Source organism: Silene latifolia, chromosome X (genome assembly GCF_048544455.1).
Source record: "Silene latifolia isolate original U9 population chromosome X, ASM4854445v1, whole genome shotgun sequence".
NCBI classification, from domain to species: Eukaryota; Viridiplantae; Streptophyta; class Magnoliopsida; order Caryophyllales; family Caryophyllaceae; genus Silene; species Silene latifolia.
In genome coordinates, this window is record NC_133537.1 from 100,721,664 (window position 1) to 100,738,543 (window position 16,880).

Genomic DNA, 16,880 nt, shown 5'->3' on the forward strand with positions numbered 1-16,880 from the left:
TCATTTCTTTACATTTTCAAAACAAATGCATTAGTCATAAATACAAAATCATCCTTTGTTCTACATACCATGTCGGATTTTAACCCGAGTACGATGATAAACATTGACTAATCACAAACAAATGAATTTAAAACACTTAGTTCATAATCATTTTCAAAACTATTCATGTCAAGCTTGCAAAACCGAACCCAACATCGAATATTTCAAAATAATGATAATTATTCATGTCTCGTTCTTCACATCAACACAAAAGCGGTCTAAACCACCTTTTCAAACCAAGACGGGTTCAAACACCCTCTTTTCAAACCATTTTACAAACTTTTTAATGGTCAGAAGACGTCCCTTTAACCGTCTGTTGACCCGCGCTTAAACAAGCCACTCATTTTCCAATTTTCAAACTAGGACAGGCCTGTATGCATCGCCTGATGGCTCGCGCCTATATAGGCTGCCTGATGTAGACCCTGTTTCCTTCCAGCACTTGTCTAGGACGATCCGGACTTCGGTTAACACGAATACAGGACGGATCAGATGACGAATCTGTCCATTTTACATTGTATTTGCAAAACGCCTTACTAAGACAAATGGATCACGTTATGCACCATAAACTTAACTCCGTAAATGGATGTTTAATTTCCGTCTTGCATGCAAATCAACATTAAATCCAACTCGACATCAAATACTTGATACTTGGATTAAACAACCGGCATAGAAAGCTCACATGTTAGGTTTAAACTTGTGGATGCGCATTCATGCATTTACCCGTTTTATCAACTTTTGCATTTAACCAACCAAGATCGATCAGTAGAGGCCGCTACCGCGGGCGGGATTGGGTGTCCGATTAAAGGGCTTCCCAATACGTACCTTCACCTCTTACTCAAAAACTTTGGATAGTGGATGACCTTATCTAGGGCGTACGAGAGTCATTCTAGAGATAGGATGCTAACGAGGGACGATTCCTTATTTTTAGTGCCTATGTCAAACACCGCTTTTTGCCTTGATTGACCTAGGTATAAAGTGGATTCGAACGGGTTCCAAGCATCCCACAAATGCTTGGTGGAGACTCCGAATATCTCTTGCATCGTTTCGAGACCCTTGTCGAGACGACACCGACCGATCTAAAACGATCCGGTCGAAAGCATTTTTACGCCGCCGAGCGTGGCTTTCAAAAGACCGCTGCATGTCCACAGATCGGCTGGGCGTCGCAGGTGGCTATATCCACAAAAACATGTCAATTTAAATAAATAAAGTGAGACACGACCCAAGGTGTATGAGTATGCAACATGACTATAATTTGAATGAGACCTATCAAACAATCACCACGTCGGTACCAGGACACGCCCAGACGTACCCACAACCACCGGTGCCAGGGACACGCCCACAACACCACACCACGCAAACAGGTACTCGGACACGCCCAGACTTACCTAGTCCGGAAGCCAACCGGATCCCCTGCCAGACGTCGTGTCTCAACTACACGAGTTCCTTCGTACTCAAGTCATTAATGTGCACATATCTCTTGGAATAGGAAGCTCCAAGAGGCGACCCGAGCGTGAGACAGTCTCCAAAATGCTTCACGTCTCCTCAACAACAAGTAACCAATATAAACCGGCATGTCCTCCAGTATGCATGACAAACACAATAAATGCAAGATACTACATAATATGCCAATTACCGACTCATCAAGTCGTCTTAACCATACCATGTTATAATGTATTTCCCGTAACATATGAATTTACGACAACATGTTATAATGCAATGGCCACTAAAACACGGCTCACATAACCATTCAAAAATATTGAAACCGAGTAGGATTAATCTAGCTTTTAGCATACTCCATAAGCAATCCGAATAATAATCTTTCACAAAACCGTCACCTCAAGATCTTGAGACGGAGGGACAAAATCTCTCTTCATTCTTCTAATGTCTCTTTTCTCTCTTTTCTCACTTTTGTGTGGTGGAAAATGATGTTGTGGTTATGGATAAGGTGAGGATGAGATGAGGATAAGATTGTAGTATGGTAGGTGGAGTGTATATATACATGTATTATGTATTATTATGTATTATCATTATTATTTATTATTTCGTCTTATACAGAATTAGTAGAAACAATATAAAATATATAATTATAAAATACGGGGTATTACACAAATTTATTTTAAATTAAACTTTTGTAGGAAAATGTTTATATAACAATAATCTTTAATTATTATTGTTTTCATTTTGTAGGATGGATTTTTGCGTGAAAAGGAGAACAACCCTGATAAACCCGATAATGATATTTTGTTTGACTCGGTGGAAGGGTACAAAAAGGGGTCGGTGCATGGAACGGGAGAAGCCCATGGGGTTTTCAACGAGACGCCAAAAAGCAATCTAGTCTTCAAAGTTGATGTAGACCTATGAGCCGGGGATCGTAAATGTATTACAAGCACAACTTGAAGAAGAAAGAAGAGAAAACGCCGTAAGGGATCAACAAATCCGAGAAATGAAGGAAAAGTTTGACGCTATGGAAGCCTACTTCTCTTCGTGCGACCCCGTACTCGTGTCCATTGACAAGATCCTAATGATCCATCTGGAGAAGGTGGTTTGGAGCGGGAGCTAGCTTTTCTATTACTTGATTTAGGTGCCCTTTTCCCAAAACCTAACAAATTGGTAGACTCGTTAGCTAAACTTGTGAACTTGGTTTGATTCAGATGTTAAAAACTTGTTTTTCATGTGGCGGTACACTTGTAAACTTGGATTCATTCTCTTTTATATATGAGATGTTGGTGTTCTATTTGTGTTGTTGGTGTTGCTTTGCTCACGGTGATATTGGTGTTGTAGCAATATAAATGCAGGTTAAGCAATGAAATGGGACGCAGGAAAACAGATTTTTTTTATGAAAAAACACAGCTCAATTGGTGACTGAAATGTATTTTGGGCGGCCACATTCAGTCGCTAAAACAGAGTACCCAAGACCAGACTTTCTGATCTGCAAGTGCCATTGGCGACTAAATGGCAACTGAAAGTAGTCGCTAAATTGGCGACTGAAGTCAACAGAAATGGCTACAGATTTCAGTCGCCAATTAGGCTATTTGGCAACCAGTTTGTCAGTCGCCAAATTTTTGGCGACTGAAATCAATCGCCTGAATTAAATTAGGCGACTAAGGCCAGCGATTGGATATAACACCCCCATCTACCAAGGAGCCTTAACAAGACCTTCTCTAGCAGATACGGGCATTACCATCTCAGTTGCCCGAGTAATAGTATATCACAACCTCAATAAAAGAACTATTACAGTTTATTACAAGCTATAACTCAATAAGAAAGATACAAATGATGAACAATCAACTACGATGATACTATCCATGCCAAGACTCGGTGAAAGACTCGTCCCTCCAACGCACCCAGATAAGCTCTATAAAACAACACCTGCTAAGACTGACTGCTCACCATAATGGATCACTGCAGACACATAACAAGAAAGAAACACAGACAAAACCACAAAAGGTCAGTAAATGAAGAACAACATACAAAACATCGTACAACACAAGTAAAAGCCTCCAACTCCACTACTGCACCAATCACCTGACTAACCCGAAGGTATAGTCCTGCCGGATTACCAGTCGCAACCAGTAATCCACACCGCCACTGGGGACCGCAACCTTACCACCTAAGCCCCGCTCAAACCCATAAAGCGAATAACCCATGTCCATTAATGTGTACATCTCCCTTGTGACGGGATCCACAAGAGGCGAATCAAGGGCGTGAAGCCATTCCCGACTATGACTCCACTCAGCCAGGGACATACCCCACACACAACACAGTAATACTATTACACAATCAGAGATACCACGCACCACACATGACAACCAATCAACAGTACGGGGTATGAAAACCTACCTTTAGAAATCAGCAGCCAACATCGTATCCATCCATATGAAGGCAAGACAACCTCCATCAACACGTATCACAACCAGTAGGAAAACCCCTATTACTAACAACCATAACCACAGGGAAACCTTGGTATGATGATAATGAGTTACCTATGCTCGACATTCCGGCGGCAAGACCGCGACTTAATTCAACCCATCGTCCCTACAGTGTTTCCAAGTGTAATGGACCTAAAAAGGTTAACGGATGGTGAGGGAGAAGGTGTGTCGTGGATTAGATTTTGGGAGAAAATGAAAAAGAAACTGATTTGGGTTTACGACTTCACGATTTATAACTTAACGCTGAGCTCGCCGTACTCGATCGAGTATGTAGCCTACTTGATTGAGTGGCCTGTACTCGATTAAGTCACTAGACTACTGGATCGAGTAGCCTATGCTAGATCGAGTTCCTACCTCCCAAAGGTTACTATGATGCAAGGCCGAAAGAGTACAGGTTCCAAGAGATCTAGCATGTGTCTAAGGTCAGTCAATGGGTCCTTAACAGGGCGGGTATTACAGTCTTCCCCCCTTAAAAAGAATTACGTCCCCGAAGTTCAACTCATCGCCTCCCACAAGCCGAAAGTGTATTCTAAGCCAAGATAACTAACAACAACCCAACCCGACAAGAACCACTATAAGCATACCCGAAACATACCACCCAACCTCCCATGCCGACCAATCATCATAATCCTCTCTCGCGAACATAACTATTAAAACACCACTTCATCACGAGTCTGTTGGAGTATGTGTCCTCAACAATAGTGCGATCACATGTTTAAATCTCATGTTAAGAATACGTAAGGGATGATTCATTTATATAGTCAACTGATCAATATTTATCAGTAATTATCAGCTAACCCGAGTTAGACATTACTGTCGTTTGACGGTGGTGATCAGTTGATGCCTTAAGGTCACACCTAAAGGACAATTCCCTTAATAGACAAATTGATTAATTGTATGACGATACAAATTAATCAATCCCTTAAAAGTGAACAATTCACTTGTGAGAGAGAATACAAATATCTTATTGTAATGGGATTAAATAAGATTTATTTTAGTAATTGAAATACTTTATTACTAAAATTGATTATTGTTTGTGAAACAATTGAGATAAGAATGAATGGTTAATTATAATTACAATATGTTGTGAATTATAATTAAATGACCCATTTTATTTATGTGATCAAGTATCACTAGTCAATTTGTTGTGTGTGATTTAATTAATTTATAAAATGATATTTATTTGATAAATATACATTAAATTAATTAATAACATGTAACATACTACATGTGACATATTGTGTGGCAAATGACAAATTGACAAAATAAAATGGTAGTCCATTTTATGAAGTGGACCGAAATGGAGGGAGTTGTGATGCATTGTGGTTGATTTATTTTATGAAATAAAATAGGTGTAATCATACCTATTGCATCATAGCCTTACATACCTATTTCTTGTGAAGACCAAAAACAAAAAGAAAGATGCAATTCTTTGACCTATTTGCCTTGCTCCCACCGGTTTTCCTCCTCTTATTATAAGAGAATTGTTCTCTTATTTTCACTACTACATTTATTCAACATACATGCAAACTTCTCTTCCTTCTTTCACAACTCTCTCTAAAATAGTTTTAGAAAATCAAAAGGTTGTTCATAATAATTTCTAATCACAATATAAGATTACTAGTGTAGTAATAAGTAAATTATTAGAATTAATTAAGGGTACTACTATATTAATCTAGTTAATTAATATACTAGTTTAAGGGATTAGTCTTGGGTGCAATCAAAAGGAGGATCTCTACATTGGGATTTTGGAGGATCATCCATTATATTTTAGCTCAAGAACAAATAAGAAAGGTGATCTTGTTTGTTCCCATTATTTCGAACCATATAACAATGTAAGGGACATTGTTTTTCCTTATTAATCTCTTATTTTGTTATGCATGCACTAGATCTAAAGAACACATATTAAGAAGTTAATTAGTTCATTATTGTAAGAGTTTAATAAGAGGTATATGAACCTAACAATTGGTATCAGAGCATAGGATGTTGCATGCATAATCGGTTATTGTTTTTCCGAGTTAAAATGTTAACATATAAAACTAAAAATTTGTGATTAATTAGATTTAATTACGAAATCATGATGCATGTTATACATTCTGGTCCTAAAATGTGTTTAGGTCATTTTTATGATTTTTGGTAATTTATTGCTCATATTAATGATTTTTAGTGATTTTATTACATTTTTATGAGTAAAATGAACTTTTATTCACTAAAAATAGTTAAACCTAACTACTGGCCGTGATTTTTTAGTATGACCTCACATGAATATTTTATGTATTGTATGTAAAATTTTATATTAATGTGATTAATATTTCATGATTTATGATTTTTATGAGATAAAAATGGCATAAATGGAGGTTAAATGAATAAAAATGGGTAAACTTAGTTTCTGACCTTGAAACTTTTATATGATCTCACATGCATATTTTAATTATTGTATATAAAATATCGTATTAATTTTATTAATATTGCATGATTTATGATTTTTATGAGATAAAAATGGATTAAAAGAGGTAAAATGGTTAAATATAGTTAAACTTCGAACCGGGCCATGAGATTTTAATATGTTGTCACATGCATGAGTTACAATCTTTATTTAAATTTTGAAATGAAATGATTTCATTTAGCATGATTTATGAATTTTTAGTGTAAAAATGGCATAAATAGTGACTATTTTAGCATAAATAGCTAAAACAAATTACATGGCATGAGAAAATTATTTTAGATTGAATTAATATCCCACTTATCAGATATAAAGTTTTAAAATTGATTAAATTAATTTTTGTATACTTTAGATGTTTTATGAGATAAAACCGATAAATTGCAACTATATTTTCTCGAAATTAACTCGAAATTTTTAACCATGATTTTTGACATTATGAGAGCCATGGATTTATTTCAGAATGTTAAAAATTTTAAAATTTAAAATTTTAAATTATTGTAATTTAAATTGGATTTATTTCATAAATGTTATGATTTTAAGGTAAAAATGAGCATAAAATTATATCAAGTTGAATTATTGTCAAAAATTGAGTGATAACTAATTTTTGTGTCCTAAGAGTGTTAGGATAATTAACTTGAGCTTAAATTTGATTTAAGTATTGATTTGTGATATTAAGAAGTTATTATCATACATTTCCATAAAACCGGGTTATATAATCGCGATATAAATTAAATAGGGCGATTTGGCGCATAATTTGGCATGATAAACACATGTTATAATGCTGTATATTTCAATTTTTGAATGTCTTTTTATTTATATAATTTTGAATTATGTAATTTTATATTAGTATGGCCTTAGTTTTAATCGATATTACCCGTAATGAAAGGGAATATTGATTCGGTTGTAATTTAATGTGATCTCGTATCACTTTTATTTTTAGTAGTTTTTCCATTTTACAAATGTATAATAGGAATAGTTTTGTATTTTTATTATTATTTGTTATCATGGAGTTTCTTCAAGACGGTGCCATTCGGAAAGGAATTCCGACGAAGACGGTGTTCTAAGAAGGCGTGCCACTTGAATATTCAAGGGACCAAAAGAGTTGGTTTCCAAATATGTAATAGATTATTTGATTTTCTATTTTAGGAAGGCCATACTAGGACTTTATTATTATTGATTTGCATTTATTTTAATATGTTGCATTCATTGCCAAATCGCCATAACAATACATGCATATCATATCGAGTCATTGACCGTGTCAATTATAAGTATCGTAGTTTACCACTTTAGTTCACTTAAAACGTGATAGATAATAAATTGACAAGACCTCTCACTAAATAATAATTGAGAATTAGCCTTACCAAATAGTAGAAACCAAGAGTCCCAATTTCATAAGGAAGTAGGCTCGGCTCACCGGGGTGCTAAACTTGTTATGTTGGGTAATAAAATATTATTACATCGAAATTTGGATTGAGCTCAACGGAAGTATTCGTGACCGTAGTCGCATGTGTTCCGGGCTAAAGATAAATATTAAAGTAATTTTTATCGACCGAGAGTTCTAGAAGTAGAATCGATTAAAGAGTTAATCCACCGAATTATATTGATAAGGGTTGAATCGGCTCACCGTGCCCGAGTTAATATGAATTTGGATCTCGGGATCATTTATAATAGTTGGGTAGAGGTCACTATATAAATGCTTAAACTTGTTTAAAATGTTTACAAGTATTATTAAAACGATAGATGTTTATTAATTCCTTCACTTCCTATTTTGTAGTCAAAATCGTTTTCTCAATTGCAATGGCAACTCCAATCACATCCACAACCACTAGCTCCAACACTCTGACCAATGTTTCATGGCTCCGATCCTTCATGGATTGTTGTAAGTTAGAAAAGAATGGGTCTAATTTCGCCGATTGGGACGCGCAACTTCGCTTGGCCGCGGAGGGTGACGACAAGCTTCGCTACCTTACCGAGGCCTCTCCCGCCGATCCTAATGCTAGGTCTACCACCGCCGCTAGGCAAGCCTATGAGGTTTACCAAAAGGAGTCGGCCGCGATCAAAAATGTCGTAATCTTCGCCATGGAGGCCGAACTCCAAAGGAGTGCTGTAAAGATTAGCACCGCCTATGAGTTCTATACGAAGCTTGTGACCATGTTTTCACAAACTCCGAGGATCATTCAATATGAAGCGGCATCCGCATTCTTTGATCTCAACATTAAGGAGGGCCAAAACGTTAGTCCTCATGTGCTCAAGTTGATGGAGCATGTTGAGACCTTAAAATTGCAAAAGGTAGAGATTCCCGAGGAATTCGTCATTGATCGAATTCTTCACTCCTTAAACAAAGTTAAGGCATATGTTCAATTCAGGGTGAATTTTAATATGCCAAAACAAGAAAGTTTCCCTTGATGAGTTGCACAAAATTCTTGTGCAAGCTAAGCCGAGAGGGACATGGGGCTAAGTGTTAGCACCACCAAAGATGTGCTCAACGTTAATTGTAAGAGCAAAGGGAATTTCAAGAAAAGTGGCAATAAGGGAAAGAAGAAAACTCCCTACAAGAACAAAGGAAAGGCTTGTGAAGCTAGCTCCTCCAAGACCAAGAACATTGCCCCGTCCGGGGACAAATGCCACTATTGTAGTGGTGTTGGGCATTGGAAAAGGAATCGTTCAAATATCTTTGTGATATCAAAACTGGAAAGGTCATTCCAGTAGGTATATAACTATCCCTATCTTTTATGTTTCGATCTCAACTTTGGTATTTTGATACAAGTTGTGATGATTACCCTTTTTATTGTAATTAGGGTATCCTAGCAAGGACAAGGGCAAAGAAAAGCAAGCCTAGAAGATCTTGAGGGAAGCTAGATGTAGCCGCCCATGGTGCTAGATCTATGGAAGCTTGGCTTTATATTGCTTTGTCTTAACTTTCATGTTGTATTTTGAGATTTTAGAACTATTTTGATTTCCTCATTCGACTTGAAATTTGTTTTATCCTTTAAACAATGGTTGTATTTGGATATTGGTGACTTGGTTTGCAACCCAAGTCACTTACTTTATCGTATCGCGCGTTTGTTCTAAAATTTATCATCATACACTACTTGCATCGAGAAACATAAGGTTATCAACTTAAAATTGATCAAATTGACAATTATAATGATTAGATCATTATATGTCCATAAGCTATGAATTCGATTCTCCTTATGCCATTGTTACTAAAAATAACAACTTACTTATGTAAGATTAATTATAAAGTTATTTTGAGCTATTGAACTCATATATTAGGGAATTTGCGATACAAAACGGACACATTATTCTAAACGGATGGTCAACCATGAGATACCTAAAATAGAGAGTCTATTTAACAAATGACATGGATCAGACACGCATATTACATGAATCAAACTGCCATGATAGGGCTGGTCTTTTATGAGCTAATGCGCCAGTCTAGAGAAACTTCTAATACTCCACCATATGTATGTTTGTAACTCACAAAGCTATCTCTTAAGAAGATAGATGTATTTCTAAGAGATAGAGTGGGAGTAGATTGGATCGTCACAAACATGTCTTATAGTTAATGTGTTACTTTGTGAAAGTAATGGAACTATAATCACAAACATGTCTTATGGTTAATGTGTTTGTGAAAGTAATGGAACTATAATCTATAAAGATAGAGTGGGAGTATAGCACACATGTCTTATTGTTAAAATATTGCTTTTCGAAAGTAATGGTATTATGGCCTTGTCCCAAATTGACCTTGTTACAAACGAGCCATAGCATTACAATCCAAAAATTGTTCCTCAAGAGTAGATTTACTTTAAGGCGAGGGTCTCCTTAAAAGTAAATAGAGCTTTAGAGTACCTAAGTGCATAGATTGAAATGAAGATGTTAATTAAGATAAATAATGTTAGGAATTGTCGCATTTCATTTTAATGAAGAATGGCAAATGATAATTAAAATTCGCATTTCTAAAATGGGAATTTAGAGAAGGATGTGTTTGGAACACAAAACCTTAGATGAAGATCTAAGAATCCTAACATATTATGCATAGCTTTCTTAAGTGATCCTAGAATGGTCTTAAGCAAGCATCGAATGATTATATTTTTTGTTCATGTGATAATTAAGAATGGTTTCATTCACATGATTGAAGAATCATGATTATACATGAAGTTAAGTGGGAGCTAGAATTATTTTTCCCATGTCTTATATGTTGAAGACATATTACTTATTGAGAATAATATACCAATGCTCTCTTCTGTCAAGAGTGATTGGGAGACTAGGAAAAGGTGCGATATATTTTAGATTACCGAATCTTTGTGAGAGAATATTGGCATAAAGTTTAGAGGTTTATGATGATAAGATCTTTCATATCTGTTTAACATCAACAAGGTTGAGTAGGTTATTCATATTGATGAAAGTGGAATTGATTTGATGGAGTCACAATCGTTCACTGAACCTTTTAAGTTGTTGATTACATGAAGTTGATTTCTAATGTTTCCGCCATTGGAACGATCATGTATGCCAATAGACGCACATGCCATGATGTAACATATGCTAAGAGCATGATAAGTCAATAACAAGTTAATTCGAATGATGGCTTGTGAAAGTCTTAAAGAACATCCTTGAGATTCTTGAGAAGAATTAGGGATTCGTTCATCTGTTTGGATGATATACTAAGTTATGTGTTGAAGGGTTGCACAAACTTTAGTTTCCAAACGGAAAAGGATTTGTTGAAATCCTAGGGTGTTATTAATTACTTAGGAGTAAGAGACTAGAGAAGTGTTTTAGTTTCGACCATTGCAAATTCTACAAACAGAATCTAAGTAAATTGTGATAAAATGGTCAACATAGGGAATGAGAGTAGATTCCTCTACCAATGACTTTATCACAAGTTATGTGATAATAGTGGGAGCATCTTTCAAGTTAAAGAGCCCAAGTCTAGTACTAAGACTAGACATATACTTAGAGATAAATTCAAGTTATTAGAAATAACATTGAATGGAAGGAAATAACAATTCATAAAGTTGGAATGTTTGGATATATGGTATATCCACTTGCCAAGCTTTTTATTACATTTTAACTATGTAAAAGGTACACTATAGATTATGAGATATGAAGTAGTAATAGTGTATTGACTATTCATCTATGATAATCACATTTATCGTTTGAGTTTTATTAAACTCATCTATTACTTTGTTAAATCCAAATGGGTTGTTGAGACAAATTGAACCCCATTAAAGTGAACTGGATTGACATAGTATACGCCCCTGGTTACTTAAAGGAGGTGACGTCTCAAAGTGACTCGAGTGTGATGCGATTGATGGCAAGTTCAAGTGCCATAGAGTCATATGGGATGACTAGTCGATCACATAGACAGACTGTATGGGACACTCTGTCGGGCAATGACCGCTTATAGATTTCTGGTAATTCATAAAGCCTGGTCGTGGCAAGAGCTGCTATAGTATTCTTATGAGTCAATTCTTTTGACTAGAGACTATTCGCCCAAGTTGGCATAAACTTCTGATTAGCTTTGATTTATGCTCTACGACTGTCGTAAATGAGGTCAAATGAGTATATTTTGGGTTATGATGAAATGTGGCTAAACAAAGGGAATAAAGTAATAGGAACTGTCCACCCCTTGTCAGGGTTGTTTGAAATCTCAAGGCCACTCGAGGAGTAGTTAACTGGAAATGCGTGGCCACGCTCGGAAAGTATCTATGGTAGATAATTCCGGTCAAACAGTTACACTCCAGATCGAGAAAACCACTCAAGATATGATCAAGTGCAAGTACGACCTGCGAGACACCTTGCATTAAGTGGGAGATTGTAATAGGACAAGAGGATTTGTGACGCACACTTGTCTCGGACAAGTGGGAGATTGTTGGAGTATGTGTCCTCAACAATAGTGCGATCACATGTTTAAATCTCGTGTTAAGAATACGCAAGGGATGATTCATTTATATAGTCAACTGATCAACATTTATCAGTAATGATCAGCTAACTAGAGTTAGACATTACTGTCGTTTGACGGTGGTGATCAGTTAATCCCTTAAGGTCACACCTAAAGGACAATTCCCTTAATAGACAAATTGATTAATTATATGACGATACAAGTTAATCAATCCCTTAAAATTGAACAATTCACTTGTGAGAGAGAAAACAAATATCTTATTGTAATGAGATTAAATAAGATTTATTTTAGTAATTGAAATACTTTATTACTAAAATTGATTATTGTTTGTGAAACAATTGAGATAAGAACGAATGGTTAATTATAATTACAATATGTTGTGAATTATAATTAAATGACCCATTTTATTTTTGTGATCAAGTATCACTAGTTAATTTGTTGTGTGTGATTTAATTAATTTATAAAATAATATTTATTTGATAAATATGCATTAAATTAATTAATAACATGTAACATACTACATGTGACATATTGTGTGACAAATGACAAATTGACAAAATAAAATGGTAGTCCATTTTATGAAGTGGACCGAAATGGAGGGAGTTGTGATGCATTGTGGTTGATTTATTTTATGAAATAAAATAGGTGTAATCATACCTATTGCATCATAGCCTTACATACCTATTTCTTGTGAAGACCAAAAGCAAAAAGAAAGATGCCATTCTTTGGCCTATTTGCCTTGCTCCCACCGGTTTTCCTCCTCATATTATAAGAGAATTGTTCTCTTATTTTCACTACTACATTTATTCAACATACATGCAAACTTCTCTTCCTTCTTTCACAACTCTCTCTAAAATAGTTTTAGAAAATCAAAAGGTTGTTCATAATAATTTCTAATCACAATATACGATTACTAGTGTAGTAATAAGTATATTATTAGAATTAATTAAGGGTACTACTATATTAATCTAGTTAATTAATATACTAGTTTAAGAGATTAGTCTTGGGTGCAATCAAAAAGAGGATCTCTACATTGGGATTTTGGAGGATCATCCATTATATTTTAGCTCAAGAACAAATAAGGAAGGTGACTTTATTTGTGCCCATTATTTCGAACCATATAACAATGTAAGGGACATTCTTTTTCCTTATTAATCTCTTATTTTGTTATGCATGTACTAGATCTAAAGAACACATATTAAGAAGTTAATTAGTTCATTATTAGAAGAGTCTAATAAGAGGTATATGAACCTAACAGAGTCATCATCCAACTGTTAACAATCGAAAAGACACATAAATACAAACTATTACTTCCATTTTACCAAGCGAATTCAACACCATACTAATTCAATACAATTAAATTACCCAACATAATTCATATCATATCTTCCTAAAAAGGCAACAACTACATTACCCAACAAATGATTAAATCATTTAAACAACATTTTGATTACTTTAAAAGAAATAGCAAACAGATTATTAATAAATTATTTCTAAAGACGACGTTTTGGCATTTTCACGCGCGACATTACTCTTCCCCTATTAAAAGGAACTTCGTCCCCGAAGTTCACCTTTAATATTAGCTATATCAAGACGAAACGAAACCCACAACCTATCCTTGGACATTACAAAACTAACATGTATCTATGTTAACATATAAGATGAAAATTAACAACACAACAATGAATCTGCCATGCCCAATAAGTACTATTCGATTTACATATAAATTGTAAACTAACTTGTCTGTATGACACCATGATATCATTGCGGCCAACTTAGTGCCAACATAACCCATAGAACGACAATTAACAAAAATTAGTAACCACATAGAACTACAATTACTACATACCGTCTTGATACCATTCATACACAAGTGGAAAGCATAAAGGTGACTATCAATGGTTTTAATAACAACATATGAGTTAACCAAAATACCCCATGGTCCCAAGTGGAATAAGAAAACGGTATCTATATACATGCAGGGGCACTCGATCGAGTTAGGTGTATTCGATCGAGTACAAAGTAAGGTACTCGATCGAGTATCGAGTTAGAGTTACTCGATCGAGTATCTGTAGGTCAGAATGCTCGTTAAAATGCAATATACATGGTACTCGATCGAGTATCTCCAATTCACAGTACCCTCTTGTGCCACATCAAACAAAGAAATATGCCAAATTTCGGGGTTTCATCCTCGACATCATTGTACCTACACAATAATTCTAGAAAATCCAGTCACAAAATATGGCCTTATGGCCGATTACAAACCCAATAAAAATCTAATACCGCAAAAATAAAGATAATAATTTGACACAAGTCCACTAATCACAAGTATAAAAACAAAGAAACGGTCACTCAAGGTCACTGCCACGATCCTCCTACATCTCCTCATCACCTCCAGCTCCTGAAGTGCCAGCTCCTGATGTGCCTCCTCTAAACCCTCCTCCGGTAACAGCTCCCGTCCCTGGGTCTCCTCCACTCCTCCACGATGTTAGGCATCGGTAAGGGTAGATCGTAGGACTCCCCATGTAGCCGGATCCATATCGTAGAAGTGAAATACACCACTATCGTTCCCTATGCCGCGCCACCATACCGGTTGAGCGAAGTTGGTCCCCACACCCTGAACATAAGCCATCTCGTGAAGGTTGCAAAGCACCAAGGCGTTTGACACTCTCTCCATGAGCTCACTCACATGCATCTAGGGGCTAAAGGAAGCTGGGTAACCGGGGTACTGGTACTGAGGCGGTCCTCGTTGCACAAACTAAAACTCCCCAACAACCTCTCTAGCTCTCCGGGGTCCTCTACCCTCCCTAGACACCTGGTCCTCCCTCCTAGCATGGCCTTCTCCAAACGGCTCAGGCATCTCCTCGAGAAGGTCATATATGATCAAGTATGTCTAATCAGGAAGGTTAGCCTCCGCACTATCAGGGGCAGCCTCTGCTAACGCCTAAGTCACATGAAGATGCTTCGAGTCAGGCACTCTCATCTAGCTCTTACCCCGCACTCTCGAAGCTAAACCTCCATCATCCAACAGCCGTAACCACTTCTGATGAATGAAGTAGTCCTTATCTAAGGTCGGAACAACGGGACACATAGGTTTGAGAGCCGGTGAAGCTTCAAAGTTGGTCAGCCTCTCAGCTAGAAGAGTGGCGATAGCACCGCAACTGATATGGCGGGTTGAAGACCTAGCCATCATAGCTAAACTAGCACATAGCAGGAGCACTATAAGCAAAACGCTTCTCCCGGGTGGGGTTAAGATAAGAGATTAACAACATCACCTCATGTGAGTTAAGCTTACTCAGGTCCTTCCTCCCGTATAACAAACAAGTCAAAGACTAGAGAAAGATCTTTAAGGTCATGTGCTGAACATCATTGATCAGCATAGCACTCGAGGTAGGGCAGGTCTACTGGTGAAGAAGGGTAGGTAGCTACTAGCTCCACACTCAGTCGGGACATCACTAAGATATCCCTTCTTGGGCCGAGTAAGCCTCAAGTGGTCGGCAAACTGGTCAAGGGTCAAGTAAAAGCTCGTGTTCATCAACCTAAAACCCACCATCTTCCCAGCTACGTCATAGGTAAAGGATGTCATAAACTTAATAGTTAGAAAAGCGTAAGAATGCTTCCTCAACCGATACAGACCCTCCAAACCCAAGATCTCAAAGATATGATGGACATCCACCTCAATCTTTAACTCCTCTAAAACACTCGAATCTATACACCTTGTTGGTTTCAAGGTGTGACCTAGAAAGCTAACAAAGGCATCCCTTTGTTTGTAATCAACAAAGATTACCGTCGGGTACTCGGGGACCGACGGAACAACGGGCCCTTGGCTCCATCTCCTACCTCCTCCGCGGCGGCAGTGTTAGCTCGGGTTCTCTTGGTCTATCGTGTGGCAGCTGTTCTCGGCATCTGTTTCAATATAGTTAGCCAAACATCGGGTTTTACAAACTCAAAGTAGAAACTTCCAATTGTCATATATGAAAAAGATGAGGCTTAAGATGGATTTCTTATGCCAAAAACATGTGAAATTGAAAGCAAACATGATCTTTCCAACTTCCTTTACTAGTTGAAATTCTTGAAAGATGGTTTAAAATCTCAACATACGAAGTTTAAGCAAGTTATAGAAGGATTCCGGGTTGATTTCTACCGAAATTAAGCTCAACAATTCGACTCTTGTAGAAAAAATTAGGACAAAGGTTCAAACTTGTATACTCAAAAGATGAAGTTTTAAGACGGAATTTTCGATGAAAATAGCTAGAATCAGGCATCAAATATGATAATACTAGCATCCCTTACTCTTTTTCAACCTTTAAAGATGAATTATATGAACAAAATTGAAAATTTGGGAGTAAACCCTAGAAAATACGGGTTAATTATTGCCAAAAGTCGGGTCTAATTTGTAGTAACATCAATAACAAGGATTCAAGGTAGTTTCTATCGAAATCTAGCAATTACAACACAATCTTAAGGCATAAAAATCGAATTTTCAGACATCACAACACTATCATATGTTCTAATTGTTTCCAAAATCAAAGAAGGAAGTAAAAAGTTATCTTGAATTAGTTTGAAA